Consider the following 24,360-nt stretch of genomic DNA (forward strand, 5'->3'; position numbering starts at 1 on the left):
GAATGTGGTATTTTTTATAATCATAATAAATTAATGGGTTAGGAACTGAAAGTAAACAAATTTTACTTTTTAAAAAAATGGGGACATAGAATAAAATTCTTCATACATGGTAAAATTTTTAAAAGCACGTTACTGGGGCGCCTGGGTGGCTCAGTAGGTTAAACGGCTGCCTTCGGCTCAGGTCATGATCCTGGGGTCCTGGGATTGAGCCCCACATCGGGCTCTCTGCTTAGCGGAGAGCCTGCTTCTCCCTCTCCCTCTGCCTGCCACTCTGCCTACTTGTGCTCTCTCTCTATCTCTTTGTCAAATAAATAAATAAAATCTTAAAAAAAAAAGCACGTTACTTAAAAAGTAGACGTAGATTGATTCTATTTTTTTTTTAAGTGTATGAAGTAGTCAAATTCATAGAAAGAGAAAATAGAATGGTAGTTACTAGGGGCGAAGGGGAGGGACAAATGAGTTGTTTAATGGGTATATAGAGTTTCTGTTTTGCAAGATGAAAAGGTCTGGGGATGTGCTGCATAACAATGTGAATATACTTAATACTACTAAACTGTACACTTAAAAGTAGTTAAAATGGTAAAATGGTAAGTTTTATGTTATGTTTTTTACCATAATTTTTTAAAATATATAATTATGTAAAAATTTGTATGTATGTGGGTGTGTATCAGAATAAAATACCACATTGTTAACAAGAGTCTTCCTAGAAGTACAGAAAGGGGATGGTCCGGAGGGGACTTTACTTTAAATACTTCTGTATCATTTGAATATTTTCAGTGAGTTAATATTACTTTTACATTTTTTTTTAATTCTGTGGTGGGACCTAGATCCATTTGTGGTTTCTTGATCCTAATTGCTGTAATGTTCAATGAAAGAGTAATGAGCCAAGTCACTTGTATCCAATTTAGCAGTCAACAGAAGCATGTAAGCTGCCGATCAAAGCAGGATTGGAAAACATTTAAACACATGTATCATTTCCCTAAGAAGTTACCTGAACTTTCACGTCAACTTTTCAATGTCAATAGGTTAGGTAGTTAAAGAAAAGATTATTGTACATAAGGGCTAGAATGGAACAAATAAAGATATCAAAACCGCTTACAAAGTTATTGATCAGTTCACATTCAAGAATAAAAATTAGGGTAGCTCAGTCGGTTGAGCACCCAACTCTTGGCTTCGTCTCATGTCATGATTTCATGGGTCCTGAGATCGAGTCTTGGGTCAGGCTCTGCGCTCAGTGGAGTCTGCTTGAGATTCTCTCCCTTGGCCCTTCCCCCCATTCTCTCTCTAAAATAAATAAATAAATCTTTTTGAAAAAGAATAAAGCTAAATTGGAAATATGTTAAGTACTTATTAAAATTACCTACATAAAATGAACTAATTAATCAGTAGCAGAAATCCAACCATTTGTAATCAAAATGTATATTTCCATTGAGTATGGCTGTTTTATTTATAGTTGCACATTGACAGATGTAGAGAAGAATCCATGCATCAGGCTTGGTGATCATACACCTACCTGCTCAAAATGACAAGAATCGCTGTCTGAACTCTGGATATACTAACAAAAAGCATTCATTCATTTATTCACTCATTCCTTCAACAAACCTTTACTGAGCAGCTACTGCTGTGCCAGATAACACGTGAGTCTAAAACAACCAGAATGGGGCAAACTATTTCCAAACACACACACACACACACACACACACACACACACACACATCCATACAACTCAGCAACTATAAGGTCAGTGTACATGCACTAAACTGAGATACCAGAATCAACAACACATTTATGCACATCCTGTTCAACTCTATTTTTCACAAAACTTAAGGAAAAAGCAAGTTTTGAAGTGTTGCCTCTAATTTTTCCAAGTCACTAAGATGTATTATTATTTATTTAATATATTTGTAAACGGAGTCAGTAGTACACCGGTTTTAATTCTGGATCGTGACACTCCCCCGAATATAACTTGTCACTACCTTGGCTTTCTCAGAGTATACAATAAGAGAAAAAGTAAAGACCAATAAACCCTGTTATATATTGTGTGTGTACCAAGAACAGCTCTACAAATCATGGAATGAATCACTGGATTGCAGAAGACAGCATCTGCCGAGCATTTTTAAAAGCCCAGCAGTTATATAGCTCCCTTTGTTCCTCCCTTGCTGTAGGGCAGATGTCTCACACAGTTTAGGACATCAAATAGTGGCTAACTATCAGGACTCAGTAATATGAGTATCAAATTGAGCTACCTGCTCTGGGCTTTGTGATTATCCCTTGAACACATTTCTTTGCAATATGAACTTCTGGACATGATATAAGCTATTTGATTCCAGCCTTGATCTTCAAGGAAACTTTCCAGTGTTGTACTTGTGGTTTCTTGAGTGAACGTGCCTGGGAACTACCAACATCTGTCCTCTGGAACTAAGCCTTTGTTCTCTCTGGTAGTTCAGAACCTTGATGGCATTAGAATCACCTTCTTAATCAGCTTTATAAACATATGGAGGCCCAATCTCAACCCAGTTCAATTAAAATCAGAAATTTGGGGTATGATACCCAGGCATATGTAGTTCTTAACTTTCTCCACTTTGCAACCAGATCTGAGAACCACTGATAGGAGATGGAAATCAACTATTTCTTGTTGACTTGTCACTATTTTTTTATATGTCTGTCTCCTCTACTAGACTGTGAACTCCTTGAAGACAGCATTTGGCAAACCAGGTTTTCAATAATTTTATTTAAAATTAAAATCCAGGGCGCCTGGGTGGCTCAGTCGTTAAGCGTCTGCCTTCGGCTCAGGTCATGATCCCAGGGTACTGGGATCGAGCCCCGCATCAGGCTCCCTGCTCAGCAGGAAGCCTGTTTCTCCCTCTCCCACTCCCCCTGCCTGTGTTGCCTCTCTCACTGTCTCTCTCTCTGTCAAATAAATAAATAAAAATCTTTTAAAAATAAATAAATAAATAAATAAAATTAAAATCCAAACTCCTTACCATGGCTTCAGTGGCCTGGTATGATCTTTTCCCTGCCTGTCCACCTCAACATCTCCTCTTGCTCCTGAGTTTCTGGCAAACATGCCAAATTTATTACTACCTACAGGCCTTTACATTTACTGTGCCCTCCACTAGAACCAGTCCTTTATTTCTCTGTCTCTTTCTCATCATAGAAATCTATTCTCTGTGTTCTTTTTTCTTAATTTATTATTTATTTGAGAGAGAGAATGCGAGAGCATGGGGGTGGGGTGGTAAGGGCAGGGAGAGAGGGAGAAGCAGGCTCCCTGCCGAGCAGGGAGCCCTACGCAGGGCTCGATCCCAGGACCCCAGGATCATGACCTGAGCTGAAGGCAGACGCTTAACTGACTGAGCCACCCAGGTGACCCTCTATTCTTTGTTCTTAGAAATTCTTTCCTGACCAGCCCAGATAAAATGACCACTTCCTCTGTAACTTCTATCAACTCCCATTGTCTTATTTCCTTCATGGAATTTACCTCTATCAAAAGTTAATTTTTTTAGATTTATTTTTATTTTTTTAAGATTTTATTTATTTATTTCCTTGATAGAGAGTGTGAGCAGAGGGAGAAGCAGAGGGGGAGGGACAAGCAGACTCTGTGTTGAGTGCAGAGCCCACGACCCTGAGATCATAAACTGAGCTGAAATCAAGAGTCAGAAGCTCAACCAACTGAGCCACCCACGTGCCCCAAAAGTTAACTCTCTTATTTATTATGTACTTATTTATTTATTAATAAATAAGTACATAACTCAAGGTCTGTTTCCACCCAACCATTCCCCATACCTTCACACTATATTGAAAATTCTAAGGGAGTCAGAACTTTGACTTCTTTGCCATTACATTGCCAGGGCTTACTTAGTATGCCTCATATTTTTGAATGAATATAGAGTAAGCATTTGAATGAATGGATGAACGAATGAATGAATGAATGAATGAATGAAAGCATCACCCTAGCAAACTGTTCGACAGGTCAAGACCCCTTGGCCTATGTTTTAGTAACATCTTTTTTTTTTTTTTAAGATTTTATTTATTCATTCGAGACACAGAGATACAGAGAGAGAGAGAGAGCATGAGCAGGGGGAGAGGCAGAAGGAGAGGGAGAAGCAGGCTTCCCACTGAGCAGGGAGCCCACCGTGGGGCTCGATCCCAGGACCCTGGGATCATTACCTGAGCCAAAGGCAGACACTTAATCATCTGAGCCACCCAGGCGCCCCTAGCAACATCTTTTTGATGTCACTTTCTTATCACTTAATTTCCCTTTGAGTATCAATAAAAGCACTGTCCCATTTTTTTTTAAAGATTTGTTTCTTTATTTTTTAGAGAGAGAGAGAGAGTGGTGGGGAGGGACAAAAGAAGAAGGAAAGAGAATCCCAAGCAGACTCCACTCCAAGAGAGCACGGAGCCTGATGTGGGGCGCGAATTCACAACCTCAAGATCACAACCTGAACTGAAACCAAAAGTCACTCAACCAACTGAGCCACCTAGGCGCCCCTGCACTGTCCCATTTTTAAAGTCATTGTTGGTTTGGGTTTTTTTTTTAAGATCTTCTTGATTAGAGAGAGAGAGATTCGAGAAACAGCAAGGGGCAGAGGGAGAGGGAGAAGCAGGCTCTCCACTGAGCAGGGAGCCCGATGCGGGGCTTGATCCCAGGACCCTGGGATCATGACCTGAGTCAAAGGCAGGTGCTTAACCGACTGAGTCACCCAGGCAGCCCCATTGTTGATTTTAAATCATTGCACTGGCTTTTTTTCTGTAACTTACTCCCTCTTTTGTCCAGATCAGCCTGTGTTTCCTAATGTCAGCAATTTTTAAAGGTACCAAGAAACAGAATGTGAAAATCACACACCACCTTGATGTAGCTTATTGAGATTTGGGATTGATAAACTATGATTATTCATTCCGTTGCATTATATTCAATCAAGTCACTGGCATCTTTCTAGAATGACCTTTATTTCATTGTCTTAAGACTAGAAAAAACCCTAACTGCTATAAATTTATGTATTAAATATATATTATATATATTACCATATATTTATAATTTATATATAATATATGTTTATTATATATTAAATATATATAAACTTATATATTAAAACTAAGTTAATTTCATTTCCTTTCAACATAAGATGTTTGAAAGTTTAATTTTTTTTTATTTTAAGGTCAAGAGACCTTATGGAAGGATCAATTTCTAATTCTGTAAAGAAATTTAGTGTGGAAAACACTGAAAATTCAGAAATAAATTTTATAGAGAAAAGATTCTATCTATTCCATAAAGTAAGGTTCAGTTAAATGGCTCATGTAAGACACAGGATAAGAAAAATATCAAACGAGATATATTCAAGAGTAAATGTGATATCTATTTTACTACCTGTAACATAACATTAAACTTTTTTTTTTTTTCGGTTGCTTATATTACATTTAGATACTCTTGGATCACACACCTCAATCCTGATCAAATGATTATGGAGGGCCTTGGTTGATGCAATGAAATTCAAATTTTACCCTAGGAGCAATGCAGTGTCATTGAAGGGTTCCTAAGCAAGAAGAAATATTCTCATATTGGAGCTGTGGAAATTTCACTCTGCAGGATGGAGACTGGAATGGAAGAGCACAGAGGTAAAGGCAGGGAGTCCTAAGTGAGAACTATCAACCTACGAATTGGATAGTGAACATGAGGAAAAACAGATTCAAGAGAGACTTAAGGAGGTAAAACAGAAAGTAATCATTGCTATTTATTACATTTTATCCCCTTTTATTTATACTTTTTGTGATTTTACATATGGGGATGGGGTTCAAGGTTTATGAATTAAAGTTATTTCACATTAAAGACTGATGGAAGCAACAGCTTGCTCCCTATTTATCCCCAAATCCTAGAGGGGTTACAGAAGCAAAGCTACAACAGATTCACAGAATACTGATAAGGTATAGCACTGGAATATTTGACAAGTGTCCCTTTTACAATTAGTAATAAATATCTTGTACACAATACGTAAGCAATACATGAGACATACAGTGACAAACAGCGATACCGTTTGTTTGCACACCTGAAGGACGATGGCAGCAGTCTCTAAGGCTCTTCTGTACAAGACACAATGATTTGGAATAGTCTGTGGAGCCATTAATTTCTTTCCTGACCATGTCTGCATGTCCAAATTCAAAATATACTCTCCAGCTCATTTCATCTGCCATCTCTCCATGCAGCTGTCTCAGATCCCAGAATTTAAAAGGAACAACTCTTTTCCTCCTTAGAATTCCCATATTCATTTTATGATACTTTATGTTCTACTTTGTGTAAAGGTCTTACCTCCAGTAGACTATAAACACCTTGTAACCAAGGTCCTTGTCATTTCTTCTTTAATTTATCCATAGTACCTCGCACAGTGCCCAGCACATAGCAGAAACTCCATAAATATGTGTCAAATAAATAAATCAACAGCTATTTCCAGATGCTCTTTCCACCCCTGCCTTGTTTCACATAGATCAATAGGAATGGCAATGCTGCCAGAGATCAAAGGCTCAGGAGACCTTCTGGATTATAGGTTCAGGAACAAGGTTCACAGGAAACTTTGTAAAAACATACCAGATATTTTACTTAAAGAGATACTGCTAAACCACATATCTAAACTTTGATTCATAATCTCCCTGACAACAATCCCAATCGAATTTTTTAATGTAAAAATTCTAGGGCGCCTGGGTGGCTCAGTCATTAAGCATCTGCCTTCGGCTCAGGTCATGATCCCAGGGTCCTGGGATCGAGCCCCACATCGGGCTCCCTGCTCAGCGGGAAGCCTGCTTCTCCCTCTCCCACTTCCCCTGCTTGTGTTCCCTCTCTCGCTGTGTCTCTCTGTCAAATAAATAAATAAAATCTTAAAAAAAAAAAATTCTAACCACAAGTTTCTTTTTAGAACTCGATTATCCCTGCATACCAAACTTTATATAAGACAACGTCTCAGGGCACCTGGGTGGCTCAGTCGGTTAAGCATCTGCCTTCAGCCCAGGTCAAGATCCTAGGGTCTTGGGATCAAGCCCAATGTCGGACTCTGCTCAGCAGGGAGCCTGCTTCTCCCTCTCCCTCTGCCTGCCACTCCCCCTGCTTATGTGTTCGCGCGCTCTCTCTCTCTCTCTCTGTCCAATAAATAAATAAAATCTTAAAAAAAAAAAAAGTCTCAAGGGGCGCCCAAGCAGCTCAGTCATTTAAGCACCCAACTCTTGGTTTCAGTTCAGGTCATGGTCTTGGGGTTGTGGCTCAAGCCCCATGTTGGGCTCTGCACTCAGTGTGGAGTCTGCTTCAGATTCTCTTTCCCTCTCCCTCTCACTCAATCTCTCTCTTTCAAATGAATAAGTAAAATCTTAAAAAAAAAAAAAAGTGTCTCAAGCTAGCCAGATTGGGGTGTCTATATTGAAACCCAAGATAGTATTAATAACATTAAAATAAACTTTGAGCTTCACACTCATTTTATAGTAGTTTTTTAAAGAGACCAATTTCCAGAAAAGAAAACAATCATGTTGAAATCTCAAAGAAGAAAACCTTAAGTCCCTAATAAAAGGACAACTGTTAAAGATGATCAGATCCACCTACCTGGCAGCCATGGTACCTTACAAATGTCGGAACTGCTACAGTAGGAAACCAGCCAAAGTTCTGTCCATGTAGGCGTAGAACACACCTATCTTTTTAATTCCTTTCATATTGTCTGGAATGATGCAATCTTTTCAGTATGGTGAATACTTAGTAGGCCTCGTACTGAGTCACAGGTGAATTTGACATCTATGTTTTAGGAGAAAGGAGTTTAATAGGAGAAAGGAGTTTAAGCTCCCAATGCCCCAGAATATTTGGGTTTCTGACTGACTCATTCCCAGTTGTAGTAAATAAAGGCTATTTTTTAAAAAAACATTTCATACTGAGAAATGTAGGGGTAACATGGCATGATATTTGAGATATGCCTTAGAATATTTTGGCAAAGGAGGCAAAAGATGATAGATGAAGAAAATGACAAAAATCTATCTAGCAATTTAATTTTGGTAGTGAGTAAATGGGGGGGTCATTATACCATCTGTCTACATTTGTGTATGCTTGAGGGGTTTTTTTTCTTTTTAAGTGTTACATTATTGCAAAAACAATTTCAAATTAAAAACAGAAATCCAGACAATAGTGCCCAGAGTCCTGAATTATTCTTGAGAACTGCAGGGTGCATTCCATCATGGTCCATCCATCTCAGTTCAACTCTAGACTCACATCCTTAAAGCTGGCTCTCAGTTTTTATTTCATATGTTCTATGGGGAAAAAAATGCTTTCAGATTATCAAATGGACCTGTGGCCCAGAAAACTGACAAAAAGCCAGAAATTTCAGGATGGCTCTTGATTTCATCTCTCTTAAGCTTCTGGGGACATAGTATCTTCTTGATACAGGTAGCTTGCTTTCTGCTTGTGGTGGACATGTGTCGCTTTCTGCTCTCTGACATCTACTCTGCTTCCGGGGATAACAACTCCTGAATTCCCATGTAGGGATGCAGGCCAGCCCCCATTCTGAAGAAGCAGATTCTATCTCTGGATTTGAGGATAGAGTTTAAGCCTAAGACTAAATCAATCAGAGCATCCCATTCCCCCAGCCACTGATTGGCTCCTAAATAGGCATATGACCTAAATCAGGCCAATCCTGGCTAAGGAGGTTAAGGTCTTAGACTTCTCTCTGTGCTTTGGGCAAGTGAATTCTTTTTGCCACTGGTTTTGTAATTGGGTTGATATGTTCTTATAGTTGCTTGAAGCCATCTTCTATAGCTTGACAATGAATTGAATACAGCAGAAAGTAGCCATATATCCACTGAAGGTGAAAGGAAGACAGGTTCGAGGTGCCTGGGTGGCTCAGTCGGTGAAGCGTCTGCCTTTGGCTCAGATCATGGTCCCGGGGTCCTGGGATCGAGTCCCACAACTGGTTCCGTGTTCAGCGGGGAGCCTGCTTCTCCCTCTCCCTTTGTCTGTCGCTGCCCCTGCTAGTGCATGTGCTTGCTCTCTCAAATAAATGAAAATCTTTCTAAAAAATTCTTAAAAATTAAAAAAAAAAAAAAAGAAAGGAAGGAAGACAGGTTCTAATAACATCTTGTGAGCTCTGACCAGATGCCCCTGGCCTTTCAGTTGTGAGTCAAGAAGTTACCTGAAGAGCTCTAACTAACACATAGTGTAATTGCCCCCTTTTGTAATTAAGCCACACTGTATAACCAGATGGCTTGACAGCATAGCACTTTGTAAAGTCTACACTCCAAAGGAAGATGCGTGAACTTAAGGCATAATTCTTACTTACCAAAATATACAAATGAGTTCTAAAAACGTGGCATCGTGGCCATCAAATTCCATGATTATTCAACCAATATTACATACCTACTCTGTGACTGTGCTAGGTGCCAATTCCAGCAAGGTCAGGGTAGCTCAGCAATAGGAAATAAATACAGTCCCTAAATGTTTCTATTTACTCAGTGACATATTTGGCTCTGTTTGAGATTTTTATAACAAAAAAATTTAAGAGCATTTACAGTACATAACTGTTACTGGCCTAACTCCCTCCTGGATGATTGGGGGTCCAAATGACACACCCAAGCTGGGGTAAGAGATGGGCATTTGCTTAAGGCTTCCTCTGGCCCCTGAGCCTAGAACAAGGAAGATCCCAACAACAGCTTCCAGAAAGAAAGCTGAGGCCAAAAAACCCCATCCCACCAAACAATAATGTGAGGGGAATGGGCACAGAGTGAGACAAAAACAAGCGGGAGCCAAAGGAGAGATCAGGAGCAACTGGTTGGAACACAAGATAGAAGAAGACGGGGAATCTCTGAGACCCAGGTTAGTACATCTTCAATCAAAACCTGGGAGAGGGCTATGAAGTTGCCAAGCTACTTCAGACAAACCATAAAAAAATAATGTGGAATCATCATTATTTTTGTTACTTTTGTGGAAAAAATTCACTTGTCTAAATGAAAACCAAAGGGCATCCGGAAGAGAAAGAGAACCCAAGGATTTCCTATGCTGTGACACATTTTTGCTTGTTTAGGCTATGAGATGGAAATGGTAAATCAGCAATCAGCATCCACTGCAACTTCCCGAGTGTGCCTTTCAGTACTGCAGAGACTAGAAAGCTAAAAACAAACAAACAAACAAAAAAACCCCATAGTTCCCTACATTCCCTTGCAGCAAGAATTCTGGAATTAGGACCCACGAAGTAGATGCAGTCACCTGCAGATCTGGAAGGTGCAAAGGAGGTGGGAGGAATTCTTTCTCTTGCTGCTGGCAAGTAGGGCTGGGAAATGAGATAGTAGATTTTTCTGCAGTTAGGTTCCGGCGTCCAGTCACCAGTTTTGTGAGGCTATTGAGGTGAGCTTTTGAATTCTGCTGTTCCATGACAGCCTCCTAATTTCCCACCTTCCTGATCAAGTAGCAACTAAAACTTCAGGCTAGTTCAGCAGTACAGTTCTGGGAGTCACTTCTGTAGACCCAGCACTGAGTTCACAACTCTGATTGTATAAGGACAAAATTCTCTATATTTAAATCTCTTCTTAAAAGAGCTAGGATGGTCTCTGCTTCCTGAAACTGAACCATGAAACATTCTACTTCCTAAAGCATTAAAAATTTGTGATGATAAACAAGTCAAGCCAGGGGCGCCTGGGTGGCTCAGTTGGTTAAGCCGCTGCCTTCGGCCTAGGTCATGATCCCAGGATCCTGGGACCAAGCCCCGCATTGGGCTCCTTGCTCAGCAGGGAGCCTGCTTCTCCTTCTCCTCCCTACTCATGCTCTCTTTCGCTCTCTCGCTGTCTCTCTCTCTCTCAAATAAATAAAATCTTTAAAAAAAAAAAAAAACAAGTCAAGCCAAAGATGAATCCCATTTACAGAGAGGTGTCATCTGGGCACAAAAGATAGTCCTTAGAAAATAAACAGCATTGGGGTGTATGCAAATGAGCAGAGCGGCTGAAACATATAAATCTCTGCAGCAGCCAACGGCAAGATGGCGTCTGACTATCTTTGTCCTCAGGTAGAAGAGTTTCCACGGGGCAAACTTCCATAATGCCAAGCCATCCGTTTAACGGTATTAGCCAAGTTAATGAGGTCACCAATACTCACTTGTTGTCATTTCTCCATTGTAGGCACTTAGGCCCAATGTGAAACATTAATAAATTGCATAGGTCACCAAATACAGTACTCTGGTCAAGATGGAGCTGTTTGTAAAAGGTTATGAATCAGATTAAAATCCTCATTTGTCACAGAACCAGGGAAGTAATACTCTTCCCTGAGCCATAGATTCCTCCACACTTTTCACAGAACTATTATATAAACCCAGATTACAATATTATTAGAAAGCATTACCAATTAGAGTATGCACATCACTACCTGTTTCTCTCATTAAAAACACAGCAAGGAATAATAACCATGAAATGCCATCCTGGGAAAAGCATGGGCCTGAGAGTAAATGCAGCAGTTGAATTTGGCATCTTGTAATGACCCTGGAGGGGAGGTGGTGTCAGCTAAAATTTGGTATTTGTGAAGATTTGATTCAAAACTTCTACTATTTTTCAGCACTGCAATTAGGAGGCAGAGGGCTCCCCACTCCCACCCCACTCCCAGGCAATGGAGGTCAGGGTGGGAGCTCCAGCTCTGCTCTTGTGTTTGGCACTGCCTCAGGGTCACAGACCCCACAAAGACCTGTGAGTGCAGTTCCTGTGGTGCTGCCCCGGGAACTTCCAAAGTGATTCTGGCAAATTCCAAATGCCGGATTTACTTGCAAGCTGCGGTGGTCTTTGAAAAACTGAAAATCGGAGAGGGTTCAGAGAAACAGAAGATTATTACGTTTATTTATTGTTTGCGAATAATTTTTTAAATGCATTTTACAGGTGGAGGAAATTGTATAGATATCATCCCAGCTGCATTTTCCCTGATTGATAGGTAAACATTTTAGTCATTCTGCATATGCTAATAACACAAATAATTTAATTTACATCTTTTTTAAAAGCTGAGTGTATCCACTTTTCATTCATTAGAATCCTAGGAAAAGAAGTGTTACGAAAGAGAAACTCTCCACTGTAGTCACCGAAAGCTGGTGAGGTAGCCTGCATTCCTATTCCTTAGCTCCTCCAAATGTCTATCCCCTTATTAACAACTGGGCTTTATTTCAATAACTGTTTCACATAGCATATCTGTAACAAGGGAGCATGGCAATGAGCCTAAATCCATATTCTGCAGCTCTGTATGTGTGATTCCCCCAAAACTATCATTACCGACCAAGTTATAAAGATTTAAGCAAGAAATTTAAAATGTAAGCAAGACTTAGGGATAAAGAGCTACCAAAAACAAAACAAAGGGTACATTTTATCATAAAACGCCATGGGCGATTTTAAGCCCTTTAGAATATATTGTTCCATTGCTATAAAATTAATTCTTGATGAGTGTATGTGCAAAATGTGTATACACATAGTACCAATATGTGTAGACCTGCATGGTCAAATTAGAATATTTTAAATAAAAACTTGATAATGGTTCTTTTATGAATCTTAACAAGTCTACAAAGGAGGGAGAAGCTGTAATGAACATTAAACATGCATAATTCTGTCTATTTTGTTGAAAGAGCATGGAGTTGGCATCACTGCTTGTCACCTATCTGTATATCAGACCTTGCAAGTGATTCTGCAGTTGCCACACAGTGAGGGCCTCTAGGCCTGTTAGATATCTGATTCCTGCGCTCTGCAGCATATCGAACTCTGCAGCCAGCAGAGCTCAGGGTCATTCTTAGGTCAGGGTGGTTAAAGATGGCTGTCAATTCACTACTTGGGCTGGGTTTCGAAACTCCTTTATCTCTGTTATATTGATGATTCCTAGTGATAGGTTAGGAAATTAACCACACCATCCATAAGCATCTTAATGGTGTGTTGTGTAGCACCAAACTGACTGTGTTAAAAGCTCAGTGTGCTGTATTTGAAACAGTCTGTCACCCTTTAAAGCTAAGAACTGGAACAAATATACTTTTATCTGAATAAACAGTTATGGCTCTATGCTGCCTTGCAAATTTTGAAAAGGGGGGTTGTAATAAAACAAGTTGAAACTAGCTCATCCTGCCTTTTCTCAGTGCAAAAATAATTATTATTCAGTCAAAAAATATGCAGTGAAAAAGAGTAACTGCATAAGAAGATATTATAATCCTGAGACTATCCACCTGGTGTTTTTATTCTGATGAATACCCTTTTGGATCCCTATGCCCGTGCAACTTAATGTTTGTCACAATTCTCTATGGCTAAGGAGAAAGACAAGCCTTAATTGTAAATTTGCACATGCTTTATTGCCAATGCAATGGCATGAACACATTTAACAGGGCTGCCATTCCATTTAATTACTCTGATTTTGACATGGACCTACCACAGATAAAATTGATGGCATGAATTACAAGCACCATAAAAAATCACTGCTTTCTCTTTAAGGGGTGAATGTTAAGGTACTCTTCCATATTCTCTATAGCTACCTGCATTAGGTGAAGAAAAAATAAAGCATGGTAATAGGATAGCCATCCTCAAATTGCTTTCTTCTAAGCTGAGTTATGCTGGTGACATGACAATGATGCATGGTCATTTTTTTTTAGCTTACCTGGGTAAGATCTATGACATCTAAAGAAAAATAAGCAAATATATAAGTAAGCAAGTGGACAAAAATAGAGAAAACCTTCTGCCAAATTAATCCTGTGTTTCATCTCTATTACATTTGCTATTTCTTCACCTTTTCTCAGTGATATTTGATGGTACTCATTACACTTTTGCTTGAGACAAGTGAAAAAAAAGCTCAGGAACAGGACAGTAAGCTCAAAATCTGTGCAGATGGACAGGAGGTATGGCAGGGTTATGGTAATACTCATTGCCAGAAATCTAAAACTGTCAGTAAGAGGAAGTCGGCAGTTAGTTCCATTCAAGTGAGAGAGTGGTGGTGTGGCAGCCGGCATCCCGGTGTGTGGAGTGAAATGGAAAGGGGCCAGTTATTGGCTGGACGACCATAAAGTGCTGGCTTTCTCTTCTACAAGTTGAGGGAAGAGCTTTAGCAACACAACATCAATGTTTTATGTAGTCACATTAAACTGTCTGCTACTTGAGTTCATTTTCTACATTCTTGTTTATGACTCACTAAAAAAAGAAGTTAGTATCTCCTTAAAATGTTTCCAGAAGCCTCCCTCTCCTGCCCCTGGGAAAAAAATCTAAATTTCTAAATACATCTATAAATCGATTACCCACATAGATGAAGAATCAAAGCATCTCCTTTTTTCGTCTTTTAAACTTGAAACTATCACTGAAAATAAGTTCATATTTATTTGGCTATTGATCAAGTAGAAATCTTAAATAAAAATATTCTGCCATGTGGTTTCATCCAAGCTTCCTTTGTCTTTCAATTAAGAAATGGTTTTATGCTATACAAATAGGGTGAGATATTCAGAGGATTAAATCAATAGACTATAAATTATGAGTAAAAGAAAACATCAGGTCACTGCCCTGACACAACAGATTTATTATTAAAGTAGGTAACTCCAAGGCAATTCACTACATTAGTTTTTATAAAGTAAGAGACAGGGAGAGATCAATGATAACTTTGGCTCACTGTTGCTTTTAATGGTTCATTTATAATAGCTACTTATCTCCTATTATTTTAGCTTGCTATAATAATGTCAAGCCAAGAAAAAAAGATAATCACCATTATGGGAATATATATTTAATTCAAGTCTGACTGACTATTCTTTAATCTGATTCATGTATTTGTAGAGTGGCCAGAAATATTCTAAAATGCATAGTGATTCTTAGATACACATAAAACTCCATTATACAGTCTACATTAGGTATAGAGTACAAAAAAATCTGACAGTTTTAGCTGTATTTTCACAGGCATGTTATCAGATGAACAACCACATTGCAAGGCCCACCCATAGCCCACCAACTCAAACCTGCCTAGTGCTATCAACATCAAGAATAACAGCTGAATCCTAAATGAATGCTTTAGCCTCACTGTGTTTCTTGGAAACTACTATCTTTGCAAATATGAAGCCTATTTTTGCTCTAGACACACACACAGACCCACACCCCATTCATGGATTCTCTGCAACTAACTACCTTGCGGTTCTTGAATATTTATTACCCAGATTTCATTGGAGGTTTGATACTGGCTTCCAAAGTCCATCTCAAACGAAGAGGGATAAACTCACCTATTTCTTTTGATAAGGCCAATGTAGGGGTTCCTTACCAACCAACCCCCTAGATATTTCCTTCCAGGGAAACTGGAATTAAATAAATATTAAAGGGGAGGTGAGGTAACTGAATCAGGGAGGAAAGGCTCCCCACCACCACCACCACTATTTCTTAGTGAGATAGATATGATACATTTTTTTTTTCACTTGGGTCTTTTCGGTAACAAAAGGTGGCTCTACCACTATTTGCCCCTGGTGGTTGTCTTGTCACTAATCACTCCTGATTTTCCACAACTCTGAATTGCACTATTGGTTTTGGTGTTGCACATGCAATTTTACTCTATTTAAAAGTAGTGTTTAGGGGCACCTGGGTGGCTCAGTCATTAAGCATCTGCCTTGGGCTCAAGTCATGATCCCAGGGTCCTGGGATTGAGCCCCGCATCAGGCTCCCTGCTCGGCAGGAAGCCTACTTCTCCCTCTCCCACTCCCCTTGCTTGTGTTCCCTCTCTCACTGTGTCTCTCTCTGTCAAATAAATAAATAAAATCATTAAAATAAATAAATAAATAGATAAATAAATAAAAGTAGTATTTATTAATATCCAGAATATAGAGAGAACTCTTAACACTCAACAACAACAACAACAACAAAATAGCCCAGTTTAAAAATAGGCAAAGGACTTGAATAGACATTTCTCCAAAAAAGATATACAAATGGCCAATAAGCACATGAAAAGATGCTCAATATCACGAAGCATCAGGGAAATGCAAATCAAAACTACAATGGGATATCACCGCATACCCATTAGGGTGGCTACTATCAAAAAAACGCAGAAAATAACAAATGTTGGCAGGATATGGAGAAATTGGAACCTTTGTATGCTATTGGTAGGAATATAAAATGGTACAGCCATTGTGAAAACCACTATGGTGGTTCCTCAAAAAATTAAAAATAGAATTACCATATGATCCAGCAAACCCACTTCTGAGTATTTACCCAAAAGAAGTGAAAGTAGGGTCTCAAAGAGATAGTTGTACACCCATGTTCATAGCAACATTATTGATAATAGTTAAAACATGGAAGGAACCCAAGTGTCTGCTATTGAATGAGCGGATAAGCAAGATGTGAATATTTTTTAGCCTTAAAAAGGAAGGAAATTCTGCAACCTTGCTACAACATGGATAAACCTTGAGGGCATTATGCTAACTAAGTGAAATAAGCCAATCACAAAAAGACAACTACTGTATGATTCTACTTATATGAGGTACTTAGGATAGTCAAATTCATAGAGACAGAAAGTAGAATGGTGGTTGCCAGAGGCTGGAAGAAAGAGGGGAAAGGGGACTTATTGTTTAAGAGGTATAGAGTTTCAGTTTTACAAAATGAAGAATTCTAGAGATGGATGGTGGTGATGGTTGCACAATGTTATGAATGTATTTAATACCACTGAACTGTACACTTATAAATTGTTATGATAATAAATTTTATGTATGTGTATTTTACCACAATAAAAAAAAAGTGGGGAAAAAAAATAGTGGTAACTCTACAACTGTCCAGAGAGGTTAAAACATGACTGGTAATACCAAGTATTGACAAGGCTGTGGGGTAACTAAAACTCTCATACAGTGAGAGGATAAATTGGTACAACCACTTCAAAAAACCATTGGGCGGCATGTATTAAACATATGCCTTGTCTATAATCCAGCAATTCCACTCTTAGGAATATATCCAAGAGATATGAATGCATATTTTCAAAAGAATGTTGTCAAAAGACATCAGTAAGAATGTTCATGACAGCTTCACTCAAAATAGTCAAATATTAGGAACAACCCAAATTCTATCAGTAGAATGGATAAATGAAATGTGTATATTCATACAATGGAATGCCACACAATGATTTTTTTAAAAGAACAAACTATTATTACTAGCTATTACATGAAGGAATCTTACAGATATTACATGAAGAGGAAAAAGCCATATAGTACCTACTGTATGATTCTATTTATCTGAAACACAAAATAGATAAGACTAATACAATGGTAGAGGTCTGAAGAGTGGGAGGAGTTTATTGACTGCAAAAGGACATGAGAGAACATTTTGGGTGCCAGAAAAGCACTATATCTTGATCTAGGTAGCAATTATATGGGTATGTGATGAATCTTTAAAAGATTATGGGGAAAAAGTCAGACTTAAAAGTCTACATATGGTACAATTTCATTTACATGACACTTTGGAAAAGGCAAAACTATAGGGATAGAAAACAGATCAGTGGTTGCCAGGAGCTTGGGGTAGGAGGGGATTGACTATAAAGGGCCACAACAGAATTTTTTGGCATGATAGAAATCATCTATAGCTCGATTTTGGTGGTGTTACATGATAATATACAGTTACCAAAACTCGTTGAACTATGTATTTAAAAAGGCTGAATCCTGTGATAGCTAAATTACAATTTGATACCTACTTTAAAAATACTCAGCGGGCGCCTGGGTGGCTCAGTTGGTTAAGCGACTGCCTTCAGCTCAGGTCATGATCCTGGAGTCCCGGGATCGAGTCCCACATCGGTCTCCCTGCTCAGCAGGAAGTCTGCTTCCCCCTCTGACCCCCCCCCCCCCCCCCGTCTCATGCTCTCTCTGTCTCTATCTCATTCTCTCTCTCAAATAAATAAATAAAATCTTAAAAAAAAAAAATACTCAGCAATCTGTTTACTTAAGGTTAGTGCACTTTATGCACTTACCACGTGTATGCTATATTTCAATTTAAAAAGTTTAAAAAGTAAAACAAAAGTAGAGGTTAAATGGGTTTTAAGACATGTGTTCCAGTCCAAACTGTGCTACTGGTTTGCTATGCCAAATGCTCTAATTTTTTGCAATGGAGTACTAACACAGAATGCCTTAGGTCTGGAATGAACCCTAAGGTATATAGAGTCTCATCTCCACCCAGAGAGGAGAAGTGATCTGTGATACGTTACATAGCTACTCAAAGTGGAGCCAGAAACAAACCTAGGGCATCTGACTCACAAACTAATACTCTAGTACTCTAGCTCAATTCCACTTCAAGGAAGATTTTTTTTTAAAAAGTCAAACTGATAATTTGGCATTGCATCAACAGCAAATTTTAAACCAATTGTGTAAGCACTGGACCTCTGTTTGCACATATTTGCTCTCTGCTTCCAAAGGTACTGAGAGAACTAACTGGAAGTTTGAAAAGTGCCTTGAGCTATTTAAGCAGCTCTATCTGTAAAATCTGAGGTATCAGAGATCCTCTGATAACATGAAACATAGATTAGGGCAGTCCGCCCTGTTCCAGGCTCCAACTCAAAATCAAATCTTGGCATAACTTCTAACCTTTCCTGTCCAGGCCCATCTCCAATATCAACTAGTCAGTCATGCAATGTACCCAAACTGTTCTACTACCAGCAGAGATATTTTAGGGTACAGTCTGGGTTATATAACCCTTAATTAACTCTTCTGAAAATGTAGATCCTCTGCAACAAAGTCAACTTTTTTTAAGTGCACACATGCATAAACACCAAATCATAACAAATCCTATACAGCAGTGTTTGTGCGCCATAAAGTTCCCAACACCGTTCTCACAAAACTGCAAACATGAGCACATTGTACCATACTTCTCCCTAAAATGGAGACATCGAGGAAGTGCTAAATCAATGGCCCCTAGTTCCCCTTTCTATTCTGTTTCTACCTACATGACCCTTTGACCTCCCATCCTCTTCCACCCCCACTAAGACCCAAGCGCCAACTTTTTTCTGACCTCCACCCCCCTGTCAAAACAAAAAAGACTCTAAGTATCAGTTATTTACACTTTCTGATTGACTGCTGGGTTACCCTTTAGTTTCATTGAGCTTTAGTCAGTATGATAATTCAAACAACATTTACATTTAAACCATTTTACACCTCATTCCATAATGAAAGATCAATTCTCCATTAAAGAATTTTGAACTTCGATTTAACATCAGTAAGCAAGTAAAACAAAAAACAAAAAACCCACAACATTTTGGAAGTACTTGGAATCACACTTTATGTTCCTAAGCCTTGGGAATCATGAGCATATTAGAACAGCTGAGAAGCTAAAAGAACCCAAAGAATTGTCCCCTCACTCACTCGCTCACTCATGCATTCAACAAACATTTATCAACTGCCTACCATGTGCCAGGTATCATACAAGGCAGAGAGAATCAATGATTAAGATATGGTGTCTATCCTGGAGAAATTTACAAAGAAGAGGCACCACCAGAAGAATTTCAGCTCCAAAAGTGCGAAGTGCTCTGACAAGTAGAAAATGCTAAGGGAGGACAGCAGAGCAGGAATTCACTTTCCTTGTAGCAGGTTTCACAGAGAACAGACCCATGAGCTCAGCTCACAGAGTTTGACAGGGCAAAGGGCAGAGAGAGGGGCAAAATGGGTTTCCTCATCTTTTGGCCAAATATAAGGGGAGATGGGAGGGGAATGGTTAGCTTTTTTGTGCTGAGGGAATTTAAGGAAGGAGGGACTAATGCCAAGCCCAGTGTCTCCTGCAACCACAGACATGATGACAACTCGGGCTGTGGCAGCAGCTGGGCCACCAGCTCTCATCTGCCCTGATGCGGTCAGGCCAGCTGATGATAAGCCTTGCCAAGATGCCCTCAGCGCCTCAGAGGGGAGGGCAGGTGCAAAGCATGGTCATACAATTCCATACTCAGCCTACACTCATTAAAATGGTATTTTTGTATCAGGATATACCAGTGGAAAATAAATTTTATCCACATCCTTTAAAATAGTTACTATTTGGTTTCGCTGTTTTGGGCCTAAAATTTTAAAGCCTTTGTTAGTGTCAAATTTAGGATAACAAAGAGAAACGGTAAGTAGTCAAGTAATGTCTTTGCCTCAAAATAGCTTCTTCCCTGCCAGGGGAGGATTGGAGGGAAGCTAGACTTATTAGCTAAGGGCTTGTTTCTGGAAGCTTGCTGAAGGCAGAGATTTTATATCCAAATTCTAACAAAGCCAGGTATGTACTCACAATACCCAGAGCTGCCCTGCACATGCTTTGCTCAATTTCTTGATCCTTAACCCTTCCTTGCCCCCAAATTTGCAGGTGAACAGGTTGTGTCATTGAGCATATTTGATGCTATCTTAGTCAGTGTCTAATATTTTTTTATCACATCCCTATTTTTTGAAGTTCTAAAACAGAGCCCTCAAACCCCTATATTTTTCCAACCTCTGATAATATAAGAATGAATCTTCATTCTTTCAACAAGCATTGACCCAACAATAGGGCAGATGGTTAGTTAATCCCCAATTCTCATTCTCTCCTTCTTCCGTTTTAGACAGCTCACGGCTACCCGCCCAGAGACTGCATTTGCTGGTATTATTTACAAGTAGGTGTGTCCATCTGACTAAGTTTATCACAACGAATGTGAATGGAAGTGAGGTGTGCTACTTACAAGTCACTTGCTTTATAGGAAATTGCTTGCCCTCCACTTTCATTCTATACTCTTCCTACAAACAGAATGAGAATGTGGAGCTGGCCCAGATTTGACCATGCAGACAAGACCTAAGGAATACTAGAGCAGCGCAGTAAAAGAAACTCAGATTGGGAATGACCTTGTGGTGCTAAGGCACCCCACCAGTCTGGGCTCTCACCTTCCTCTGAAATTTTACATACAAGAGATTTAACCTTCAGCCATATTTAAGTTATTGTATATATTTTATTATTTTTTTTTTAGAGAGAGAGAGAGTGAGCAGGGGCGGGTGGGAGAGGGAGAGAGAATCTTAAGCAGGTTCCGTGCCCAGCGTGGAGCCCCAGGTGGATCTCACAACCCTGAGATCATGACCTGAACCGAAATCGAGAGTTGGATGCTTAAGTGACTGAGCCAAATAGGTGCCCGTAAGCCACTGTATTTTTAGATTTCTTTGTTATACCAGCCTAGCCAGACCCTCATTAATATAAACATTGATTCAATGTCTATTTAGCAGTTACTAACAGGAACTGTATGGAGGGGCGGAGTATTGAATAGACAGAAAAGCTCTCAAGATATAGGTTGAGAAGGAGAGACAAAAAATATAAAACTACATTTGCAAACTGTGGTACATGTGTAAAGGAAACAAAGAGGGTACGAAGTTAAGGCCTCTCTGAGGAAGCATCATTTAGCTAAGGCCTCAAGGTCTTAGGAAAAAATGGAGAGGGGGGATTCATCCCAGGTCTCAAACTCCCTGGGGAAGAAAGAGTATGGTTCTTTGGAGGGATTTCAAGAAGGCAGGTGAACAAGCTGAGCAGTGTGGCATCAGGAGGAAAGGCTCTTCCTAAAGAGATATATATGCATGTACATGTATAATTGCACAGACATATTAAATTATGGGTAAGTTATCTTTGCTTTTACAGTAGTTCCTAACTCTGTTTTCCTTTCTAAAACTAAACCATAGTTGGGGTTTTTTGTTTGTCTGTCTGTTTTGTATTGTTTTTTTAATTTCTTCACCTCTCACATATTCCAACACTGGATCTAGAAAAACTGATCACCTTGAAACCAGAAGAACTCTGTCTGACTTGGTAGCATCTTTAGACTCCATCTGCAGAATTTACCCAAAATTAGATTCCTTTTGTCCTGAGCATACGATCTCCCCAGGGTCATTTCCCTCTATCTTATCTTCCTTTTTCAGCCTTTTTGACTCACAAATACTTGAAAAGCCCCAAGTTCCTATAATTCTTATTCTCTTCTCTTTCCATTCCCTTGCCTTTCACAGTCAAACTGGGGGCACATAGTTTATGTTAAGATTTACCAGACACCTTGTCTTCTCCAGCAAATGTCATCATAAAACCTTAGCATTCGACCCAAATCACACATTCATCACTGCCCCAACCAGAACTAAAGACTTATTCTCAAGTTAAACATTTTGGAGGGAAAGAAGTGTCACCTTCAATTGTTCTGTAGGACTTTTTAAAAAAATTATTTATTTATTTTAAGTAATCTCTACACCCAATGTGGGGCTCAAACTCACGACCCTGAGATCCAGAGTCCCATGCTCTTCCAACTGAGCCATCCAGGTGCCCCCATTCTATAGGACTTTCATAATAAAATCCTAAAAGCTTAAATGCCTAACTAAATTATAATAAAAATATTAATACATAATGTAATATAACAAAAATTAGGTAATAGGTTATATGCTTCATAATACTTTATAAACTCCTTGAAAAGGGGTGGTACCTTCTCTCTCTAAAATTTTACATCATCCCTGAATAAATGTCTTAACTAATGAAGGAGCAAAGTCATGAGACAGAAGTTCCATGTGGAGGGGAGGGGGAAGAGGGATAGTGGAGGTCAGGAAAAGGTGAAGCCAGAAGGAATTCGTAGGGCCAGAAGAGTAAACCTATAGGTGTCTCTCAAGGGCATCTGCAGCTGATAGATATGGAATCAGTCCCCTCACACAGTTACAGAGCTCAATTAAGGACTGGACTGGATGCTTTCAAGTCATCCTCAGTTAAGAAAGAAAAAACTAGGGAGAGAGAGAATGAGAAAGAGGAAAGGTAAGAAAAAGCAAAGTTGGATCAGTCAAATGACTTTGGGGGAAGAGTATATACAATGTTTTGAAGAATGAGTGCTCAGAAGCCAGACTGCTAGGTTTAAAAGTGAGCCTTGCCATTTTCTGAGTGACCTCTCCTCTTAGTTTCCTCTTCTAATAGTACCTACCTACACCTCATAGTGTAGAGGATTGAAAGCAGCTAATCCACAAGAGTGCTTAGCATAGTGCCTCGCACTATGTAAGTTATCAACAAGTGTCAGCCCCTGTTGTACATAAAGCGTCAGCTTCAGAAGAATAACTACTCAAGATGATAAGATAGGAAAGCTGTGAAATAAAACAGAAAATAAGCTGTGTTCTACAACTCAATTAGATAATTTGCATTTTCTTATTGGGCACAGGGCCATCTTTGGCTTTTTAAATACATTTGTTCAGGGTTTTTATTTTTTAAAGATTTATTTATTTATTTTAAGGGGGAGGGGCAGAGACTCTCAAGCAGACTCCCTGTGGAGCGCTGAGTCAGGAGCCAGATGTGGGGCCCCATCTCACAACCCTGAGATCATGACCTGAGCCAAAATCAAGAGTTGGGCACTTAACCGACTGATCCACCCAGGCACCCCAATATATTTGTTTGGGTTTAACAAAGCAAAACGGATGTGCATTAAAAGAGCCCAGGGGTGCCTGGCTGGCTTAGTCAGAGGAGTATGTGACTTCTGATCTTGGGGTCAGGAGTTCGAGCCCCACCTTGGGTGTAGAGATTACTTAAATAAGTAAAACTTAAAAAAAAAAGAGCCCAGAGTTGGGGAAGAAGAGAAAATAGAATTTGAAGAAGCTGCTATCTGGCCCATCTTATATATATAGACACTTTCCACATTAGAGAGTCCAGCTTCCCTCCTACAATTCCCTGCCACAGCCCACTGGCCTTAAAAAATTTCAAAGCACCTTGGGGCACGTGGCTGCCTCAGTCGGTAGAGTATGTGACTCTTGATCTCAGGGCTGTGGGTTCGAGCCCCACACTGGAAGTGGAGACTACTTAAAAATAAAGTCTTTTAAGAAAAGAGATTTCAAAGCACCGTCATTTGGTATACCACATGGTACATGAATCAGGATTCTTAGTTGTAAGCAACAGAAACTGACTATTGGTGATTTAACTGGAACAGGAACATACAGGTAGCTCAGAAAATTGCTAGGAAGACTGAAAGTCAAGTGAGAGCAATGGAAAGCTTAGCAATGGAAAGCTTAGGCGAGACAGCTGCCTCTGCCCTGAACCCTGATGGTGCCAACTACACTGCCAAAGCACTAGACCCGATACTGCCGTCTCTAGCACCTTCACTAGGGCTGTGCTAAAACAGATGGCTCTTCCAAGAAAGCAATGATGTGGCCTTCTCTGACTCACAGTGAGAAATTCCCTAACACCTAAAATACAAACATTTTAAAGCTGAAGTTAAATTTAAGGTTAGTCTGAATTACATCACTCTCCCATTTTATTTTTTAGCTTGAAATGGAAAAAATTTTATCTCACATTCTTAAGATATGAAGTTCCAACACATGAGGATTAACTGTAAGAGGCTGCAAATTTAACTTTATTAACCACTTATTATGTAATGGTGAAAAACTTATAGAACTTCCCTAAGCCTCAGTTTCTCCATCTGTAAATAGGGATAATAAA

Source organism: Neomonachus schauinslandi, chromosome 12, assembly GCF_002201575.2.
Source record: "Neomonachus schauinslandi chromosome 12, ASM220157v2, whole genome shotgun sequence".
Classification (NCBI taxonomy): Eukaryota; Metazoa; Chordata; class Mammalia; order Carnivora; family Phocidae; genus Neomonachus; species Neomonachus schauinslandi.